Raw genomic sequence first — 9,756 nt, forward strand, 5'->3', positions numbered from 1 at the left:
CTTCCTTCCTTCCTTCCTTCCCTCCTTCCTTTCTTCCTTTGTTTCTTTTCTTCTTCCTTCCTTTCCTCCTTCCGTCTATCTTCCCCTTCCCTACTTTTCTAACTCCCTCCCTCCATCTCATCCTTCCTTCTTCCATTCTTCCCTCCCTCCTTTCCCTCCTTTCTTCCTTTCCCCACCCTCCTTTCTCTTCTTTTTTATTTTTGGTATGGCAATCTGCACTTCCAAAGTTTGCATCTATTTTCCCTCAATGACATACTTTTTTTTTTTTTTCTGGTAAAAATTTGGTTTCCAGGCACAAGCTCTCAGCACTACAGGAAATGGAGAGATCACTCAGGACCGTCTTGGGGAAAGTGGACAAGAGCACACACTGTGATGTTATGAAAGGACACACATACTGACAAACACAAGACCATGGGAATGGGAATGAAATGGACAGATCTTATGGGACTGTGGACCAGACTGAGAGACCACTGTAAGGAAAGGGCTCTGCATTCAGCCTAGCAATGAATCCAGGCTGAGAAGGCACTGAGAAGATAATAGTGCCAACTCTAGGAAGGGCAAGACAGATAAGGATCAAGACTCCAAAAGATCAGCTAGCAGACTTCCCACAGTGCAGGAGAGCCATTGACTGTGGCTGACCTAGCATGTTCTCTTCAGAGTGAGAGAGGAAAGGATCTATAGGGCAGGCTGATATTAAGGCACTTTAGCTCCAGTCAATGAGGATATCATTACAAAAGTGTTCATCACAGAACAGCCTCATGTATGCTGAAGTCATGGAGCTGAAGTGTTTCAGCCTTGAAGACTGGCCAATTCAGGGTAACACAGAGGAAGATCTGCTACTTCGTGGATCTATGGGGAAAAGGAAGTTGGATGGATTGTTCATCTCATGGGCTATTAGAATAGTGACTTGGAGTTTTTAATGGTAAGTATTGGCTGCTCAATTTGAATTTTCTTTACAGACCTTTTTTTTTTTTTTAGCTCAAAGCTCTTCAGAAGACAATGATACTTATCTTGTGGCTCTACACTTACTGTCTGCTTGATATTGGGTAAATCACCTGGCTGCTGTGTGCACTGGTTTCCTCATTTGAAAAATGTGTTACATTATTTGGTGTCCAGGGCTTTTCCCAGTGCCAATAGTTTAGAGAAATAGCTAGAGCAATATTATCCCTATATTAATGAAAGGTTTCATTAAACAAACTCATCTCACTGAGCCCTCCTCATATCCCAAAATATAAGCAGCTGATACCATTATCTTCAACACTCTTCCCAGAGGTGTAAAGAGCCATTCAGAAAGTAAGTCATGGCCCTAGTGACGTGCAGTGATTTATGATCTAGTCAGAATGGAAACTCCAGCCTCCTGACTTTCATCCCAGTGCTCTGTCTGCTCTACTAGGCGTATGATGTCTAGGGAGGGCAAGGATGTTGCAAGGAACATGGTCAGCCTTCCATGTTTGTTCTTAAACAGACTGAGTTTTCACTGTTTCTCCTGAGCAAGGCCAGGCCAACAGAAAGGAATCATTTTATCGGGGTCACTGAGAAGCACTAACACATGTCTTTCAGGCCACTTCCTTTTCCTGGGATGTATGCAGCTGCTGAGCTCCCCTTTGTGGTCAGCACTTCCACAGCCAGCTGAAGAGCTTACGTACTTGAATGTGGTCAGCAGGACGAGATCAGATCATCTGTACTTTTCAGTGTGGATCTTTCTGACCACACAATCATAAAAAGATCTGGCCAAAATGGACCGCCAGGGTCCATCCAATCCAATACCTTGTCCAAGGTTTGCTATTTTGTGGGTAGTTCCAATAGTTGTTCAACAATATCTTGAATGACATCATCACTTCTGCCTCCCAGACTCCATGCTGTCCATTGTCTTTTGAAATTTCACATATTTTTCCTGTAGTCAGCTCATGTTTAGCAAGCTTGAAGCCAAACCTGTGTTACCTCCTTCAGACATTTCCCTTTTCTTCTCAGATTGTCTTTTTCTCTACTCAGTCCAAAATGTGAAGACACAGTCCTTTCACATGCATTTTGCTTCTTTCTTTCTTTCAATATATTTGGTACAGGGTCTCACTATGCAGCTTGGACTCATAGTGATCCTCCTGTCTCAGCCTCCTCAGCACTGGGATTACAGGTGTGTACCACCATGCCTGGTCTTGGTGGCCAGCTCAGTATACTTGAGGGCAAGCCCACATGGCATGTGGTACCAGTGATTAAACCCTGGTCCCTGAGCTTGTCTAAGTAGGTGCTTAGTCCACTGAGCTATCTTGCTGGCCCTTGTCTTCTACATTTTAGTAAGATTTGATTATGCTTCCCCAAAATCTGTCCATCCATCCATCCATCCATCCATCCATCCATCCATCCATCCAACCATCCATCCATCCATGCACCCAACCATCCATCCACACATCCATCCATCCACCCACCCATCCATCCATCCATCCATCCATCCATCCACCCACCCACCCACCACCATCCATCCATCCATCCAACCATCTACCCACCCCACCCCCCACTCATCCTCTTTTATGCTCACTTCTTATGATTTATTCAGCCCTCTGCCATGCTTCCCTGGACTATCAATCTAGCCTCTGACCTCTTAGAGCCATTTATAGGCAGGACCGCATTTTACATTTCCAAATAGGATATATTTTCCAAACCTGTCAACCATGGAACACTTTTCCCCCAGAGCATCTTCTGGGAAAACTTCTCTAGTCTTTCCAGATGAATTCTAATCCCCTATCATTGTCACATCTGTCCACCCCTCTTTGTCACTGATTTGTTATTTCCTCTTCTTAGAATGCCCTTATTTCTGACTCTTACCATCTGGGGAAATCCTACACATGTTTTACGGTCCAATTCTAGTGTTTCCTACTCTCTGAATGCTTTGATCTCATGGCCTAGCATAACCCTTGAGAACTCAGAGGATTATCTACATGAATTATTATAATATTTAAATTATATTTTAGTTATGTGTTTATTACCACAAATTCTGCTGCCAACAAATTCTCAGCTTTTTGAGGACTAGAAGGCATATGTTTCTCATCGCTGTGACACCAGAGTCTAGAATGTTGACTCTCTTCTTTCACTTCCTTCACCATTGATTGAGTAACTTATGGTTGATGTCTGAAGAAGTTCATGCAATAAGTGAACTGCAGATTCTAGTGCCATGAGCTCATCCTCTTTAGTGCTGGCACTGCTGTTTAAGTCTAGTTGGGAAACAGAGGTGTTATTCTGGAACATGAGGACACTGGCTTAGAAAGGGATAGGTGATGGGTACCATGACAATTGTGGTGCAAGGTCCTTATTAGAGAAGACTTCTGAGATAGGAGAGCTCCTTCTAGAGAGGAATTATTAGGAAAACTTCCTAAAGCTTCAGCATTGACTTCCTACATTTACTGAGCACCTGATCATTGCAGAGCATTGTGTTAGGAGCTGTGGAGATACATGAACCTCTAGGAAGCTTCTTGCAAGTGGTTACACTGGATAAAAACTCCTGGATCCAAGTAGCAGACACCAGTTCTAGCTGGACAGCAAAGAAAATTTTATTTTAGGAAAGTGAGTGTATCAGAATCTCAGGGCAAGTGAGAAGCTAGATCTGGAGTCAAGCAAGACTTAGAAGCATTAGAACCATAGGGCCCCAGGGTGTGATATGACTTTTGTTTTTGTTCTCTCTGGCTGTTGGCTTTATCTTCTTTCTTGTTATAGTGTAGGGTTTCTGGTGGCTTGGAAATGTGTGTCCAGAATGTGGTTAACAGCACCAGGCAGTGTGGTGCACACCTTAGTCCCAGCACTTTCAAGGCTGAGGCAGGAAGATTGGTGTAAGTTCAAGCCCAGCCTGGGCTACAAAGTGAATTCAAGTGGACTGCATAGAGAAACTGTCTCAACAAGACAAGACAAGACGGCTACTGCTGGACACCATCTATCTGTGTTACTTCAGACACTCCACTTCCCCTCAGCCTCCCATCTATAAGAGGAGAGATTAGTCTGGTTCAAATGTCAACTGCACAATGTACTTTAACACCCTCTGCCTTTTGTCATTTTTCAAACTTAGTGAGATTATAGATAAATGCAAAACAGGTGAGAAAATCATGACTTCTTGGGAAAATTATTTTCCAATCCTACGTTCCAATAGCCTTGGCCAGATAATAAATCTTGCTTTGTCTAGCAAGTAAGCATAAGATTCCTCTCCTAGGTATAACTCTTTTCAACCTAGGACCATCCTCCCTCTTTAATACACTGTGCCTTGTCTTCTCTTCATATCTGTAAGATATCATTGCTTCTATGCCTCATTTTCTATCTGTAGCAGAAGCCTGGACCACAGCAATGATACTACACATTTCTAAAAGTATCTTCCAGCATCCAAAAATAGCCAAGTAACTCTTCAGCTTGGGGAGAGTCCATGCATTGGCCATCTGTGCAACAATAGCATTTCATGTGAACAGCACTACAGAATCTATGGGATGACTCATGTCTCTTACCTTGTTGGCCTCTTACAACCACCCTTCAACCACCTAATCTTTGTTGAGGATAAAGGACATATCAGGCACCAGGAAAGGTACAAGGATAGAATTTTGAACAAAATAAATGTGATTTTAACCATAAGGGCCTGATGTTCTAGAAGGTAGAGTTCTTATTTTTATGCCTCTTTTGGTACTAAAGTGGAATGATTTCCCCCAGTAGGTGTAGTGTCAACAGTTGAACCTAGGCTTCCCATTTCCAATTCCAGACTCCATTTTTTTTTTGTACTGGGGATTGAACTTAGGACCCTGCACTTGCCAGACAAGCGCTTATTCTACTGAGCTATCTGCCTGGCCTAGACTGCATTTTGGCACTGCCTTTCCAAAGCCAGTAAGAAATCTTTGAGTAGTTTCCCAGATGTCCATGATAAAGCTATCTGACACAGGGAGAATGTCAAAGGGTCAACTAGATAAGCTGCACCTGTCAAGATCAAGCAGCCAACAAAACAAGCCAGCTACTGAAAACCCCAATGTGCATACTGGGGTGAGGAGAACTCCAGAACCAAACAGTTAACTATGGCAACAAAATAAAAAGCAGAGAAAAAGTCTCCTTGAAAGCCTAGAACCCTACAGAACGCCTTGAGTTGCAAAGACCTTAACGTGGGATGTGAGCATCCAGGGATGAGAATAGGTCTCTGTGCTTGTGCCTGCCGCACACCCATATGGACTAGCTGTGCTGGGCTCAAGGTCCAGTGCTTTGCCTCTTGCCTTCTAAAAGGGTTCAAGGAATGTTTGTTCAGATACGGATTGTGTTTTTGATACCAAAATATCATGTAGTGGCACAAAATTGATGGCTACTTGGATTTTCAGGTGAACTAGTAAGTTTATCAACCAACTAACTCTTCTCAGGGGCTTAAAATGATAGAATTTTAGTTGTTACTTAGCTCAATGCAGAGGCCTCGGAGACTACATAGACAGTCATTCAGCAGCATAGGTTCTTTCCATCTGTGACTCTAATGCTCCCTTAGGTTTTATTTCTTTGCCACTCAGCTGGAGAAAAAAGAATGAGGACCATGCACACATAGACAGTTTAAGAGAAGCTGGAAAATGTCTTACTCTACTACTGCTCATATTTCTTTCTCTGGAACATAGCCTTGTGGCTGCATTTGACTACAAGTGGTCCTGGGATTGAGAAGCTAAGGAGAGAACAGACATTGTTCAACAGGACAATCTCTGCGACAGCTGGCAGTCTGAGGGACAGGGAGAAAGAGAGCATTAGGCATACATGACAGGACTTGCTGAGAGTCTTCTAGAAGCCTTCCCCGAGGGAAGACCTGTGATCAATGAGTCAGAGAGCAGCTTAGGCAAGAGGTGCCTTGAAGCCAGATTCTCAGAGGAACAGTGGATAGGTCTAACTGAAAGATGCTTATACCTAGATGAGAAAATTCTGCTCCCACCAAGCAGCCTTGGGTGGGTGACTATGTGCCCCCACACAAATTCTCAGTTAGTTCCACAATAACCCCAGGAGAAAGACATGAATGAAAATTATTGTCCTTATTTGAGAAATGAAGAACATTTTAATCTATGCCCAGTGAGGTCAGACGAGTTCTCTTGAGATGCATAGCAAATAAAAGACGAATCTGCTCCCTGAACCCACACTGTACTCTTATCGCAATTCTGCAGATTCTATTAAGCCTGGGTTAGGGATATGTTGATCCATATCCCACTCTGGTCATGAGGCCAGAGTAGAGTGTGGGTTTTCTTCAATCACCGCCCCTTCAGTCTGTCTGCCTTTTGGAATTAGCGAACCAGCTCCTCTTTCTGAGAGCACATACATGTTAGCTGTCAAACAGCATGCGCAGCATCTGACAACCCTAATATCACTGTTTGCATTATCAGACAATTACCAGCCGAGGCCGTATTCATAATTTGACTAACAACTCGCGACAATGATTATTTTTCCTTTTCTGGCAAAACAAATATAGCAGCATTTTCTTTTCAGCATCAGCGCTGCTGCTCCTTGGCATTCTATCAGCTAAAGGATTTTTTTTTTTTTTGAGAAAAAAATGTTATTCGTCCTCCCCCACATCTCACTAACTTTACAGTCCCCCATGGCATCTGTGTGCAGTGAACTGAGCTGTTGAGACTAAATGTAATTTGCAATCAAGCTTCTGTTAACATGGAAATGTACCGGCTGGTCTGCTGCAATATGGGTTCTCATTCTGTCTAGCATATGGTTGCATTAAATCCAGTCTCCAGAATGTCTCTTGTTACCACATTGTCAATCCGTGCAGAGCAGAGAACCCTAAAAAACCACTAAAGGAACATATTTTTGGAATTGGCGCTTCTATTGGATCTTGACAAGAGCTGTCCAAAGACATACTTGGTTATTTGAAACGAACTAGCCCTGTCAGGCCCGTGCACACATACACACAGAGCCGCACAGCAAACTTGAAAACGGGTTTGACGCTCCTTAGCCGCAAACACAGCCATTACGCTGGAGGACAAAGAAGGAGCCGAAGCACTCCGCGGCCCCAGTTACATATGGGCCGGGTGCACTTACATGTCTTGATATTTTGGTTTGCGAGGAATCCTAGAATATCAGTGTTAGAAATGACGTTCAGCATTCTTTGCATCTAAAAACACGGGCTCTAACTCTGGATGCTAGGATCAAACCCTTACCCCACCCCTCATGGCTTGGTGACATGAGCACATTGTGAAGCTGTGTGTTCCTCCGTTTCCTCAGGGGTGAAATGGATGGAAATAAAAGTGCCCCCAACTTTGGTTACTTTGGAGGATTAGAGGCCTAAATACCAATAAGTGATGGGCTTTGGTATGAGTACTCTCTGTCTCACCATCCCGTTCTGAAATATGATCCAGTTTTACCCACTATTCTTCTTTTCTTTTCTTGTCTCCTTTTTATGCTAGAGTGACAAGCCCTCTGAGGCAGCCCATTTTCTTCTGTAGGACTCTGTCAAAGCGCTTCTCTTTATAGTACATGTGTCACCTCTACCTTGAGCCTGTACACCCAGACGTGGAAAGAAAGCCTAATTTCGTCTTCTTCCCTGGGTCGTGTGCTTGGGGAGGACTCTGCGCTCTCCCTTGGCTTGATGACACAGAGCAGAATCCTGGCACCAGGCGGGGGTGTGCTCAGGTATCTCTCTGCAGGACAGCAGCCCTGACTGACCTGTCCAGGACCAGTCCAGTCCTATCTGTGGATGAGTTAGTACTGGCTGGCTTTGCCTGCACAACTTGGCCTTGTTTACACACTAGGAATAAAGCTTCATAAAACAGACCTCTCCTTGGTAAATTTGGAAATAGCAATTTTGAGTCAGTCACTTCATATTTTCAATTCACGGGAGGTCAATGAGGAGGAGCCTTTTGTCTATAAATCCTTGCTTCATTTTGTAGAGGAAAAAGGAAGTCATTTTTTTTCAAGGAAGTAATTGCCCCAGTTATGCCTCTATTCTACACTTCTGGGGCTTGGGAGGTTTACTGGATATGCTCCAAGCTGGAAATACACGCACCGAAGGTGGACAGGACCCCAGAGTCTGGCAGGCAGCATCCCTCCAGTGTTTGCAGAGCACTTTCAGAGGTCAGGGCAGAATGAAGGCCTTGAAGGGAGCCATTTATTTCTTCATCTGCTTAAAAGCGAGTTGTGAGTCAGACACAGTACCAGACACTGGGGGATGTGGCCAGGAAGTTGCTCCTGCACTGTGAAACTGGTGGACAGTTTAGTGTGGGTTAAGAAAGAGGCTGCAGAGGTCCATGAAAGGGCCAGGTATAGGTGCTCATCTTGAGATGAGACCATCACGTCTCATCTTGAGTGGCTCTATGTCCAGAGAGGGGGGTAAGAAGCAAGCAAGTAACTGCCTTACTGGGGATTGCATGACCTCCTGGAGGGGCAACACATACTTTTGAGCACTCAGTTTGTGCTGGATCTACAGTGAAGAGCAAAACACATACTTCTTGAAATACATCATAGTTAGATTCTCAAGTGTTTCTATGCGTGGATTTGATGAAGTCCACACGCAAATGCACACGTATTATTTAAAAGCTTTGATAAATCTTATGAAAGGTGAAGCCAGTATTCTAAGTAGGAAATTAGATGGGTGGGGAAGTGACGACTTAGATGTGGGCAGGACACCAGGGAATTCCACTCCAGGTATGCATGTGTGGAATAAGAAACAGACGCAGGGACGTGTGCTTGCAAAGACTGGCATGAGGAGCTGCACTTGGGGAGTCCGAGGAGCTGAAGGAAGCAAAGTGACAGGAAGGGGGGTCAGCAGAGGCTTCACAGAGCAGGCGGCTTCCCGAAGAAGGGCAAACACATGCAGGAGAAAGACTGGGCATCCGGGCAGAAGGAACAGCACACAGCACGGTGAAACTGTAACAGGACACAGCCAAGAGGCCATCGCTGTGGCACGTGTGCCATCTCTGTGACAGGTTCATCGTCCCTGGGCCAGGTACCCCATCACGGTGAGAGGAACACCTCCCGTGTGACAGGAGCACCATCCTTGTGACAAATGCGCCATCTCCATTGGCAGGCGTGCCATCCCTGTGGCAGATGTGTCAGCCTTGCAAATGATGCGCCATCCCTGTGACAGGCCCACTATCCCCATGACAGAAGCACTGGCCCTCTGAGAGGTCACTGTCCCTGTGAGTGCACACCCATCCCTGTGAGGGGTGCGCCAACACTTGATGGGAACTCCACTTCCTGGTGCCTTGTCAGGGACTGAACCATTAGAAAGTGGCCAGAGGCGGAGCGCCTGGTTGGCCTAGACCATAAATAGCCAGCCAGGAGTCAGTTATATCTGGAGTCTCCACACAGCAAGGAAGATAATGCTGTTTTCTTTCTAAAGCATGTGATTGCTAAGCTTTAAGAAGAAGGAAGAGGTATGGTTCTCATCACTCTATCCTAGTCACCAATCTTATTTAAATTCTTATTAAGTAAACTTAATAAATTAAACCCACATCTTCTTTGCCACTTTGGTCCCAGCTCAGATGCAGGGTCTGCAGTGGTTTTCTCCGTCTCTTCAGGTAGTGACCGACACTGTGGCTATTACAGGAGAGGTCAGCAGCTTCTAAAGACCATAACGGATCCAACTCCAGCTCCTGCTGGGTGCAAGCAACCTGCTCCTGCATCTTACAGGAAGGCTTCACCCAAAGGTGTGAAGGATGAGTCACCCCATGACGCAGGTTATCTTTGGCTGCCAGTTGGCCATCCCTTCTTGAGATCACAGAAATCAGCAGCCCGTTAGATTATTCCCCAGCACTCAGGCTCAGTTCAAAAACTCAT

Source organism: Octodon degus, unplaced genomic scaffold (genome assembly GCF_000260255.1).
Source record: "Octodon degus isolate 3935 unplaced genomic scaffold, OctDeg1.0 scaffold00128, whole genome shotgun sequence".
Taxonomy (NCBI): Eukaryota; Metazoa; Chordata; class Mammalia; order Rodentia; family Octodontidae; genus Octodon; species Octodon degus.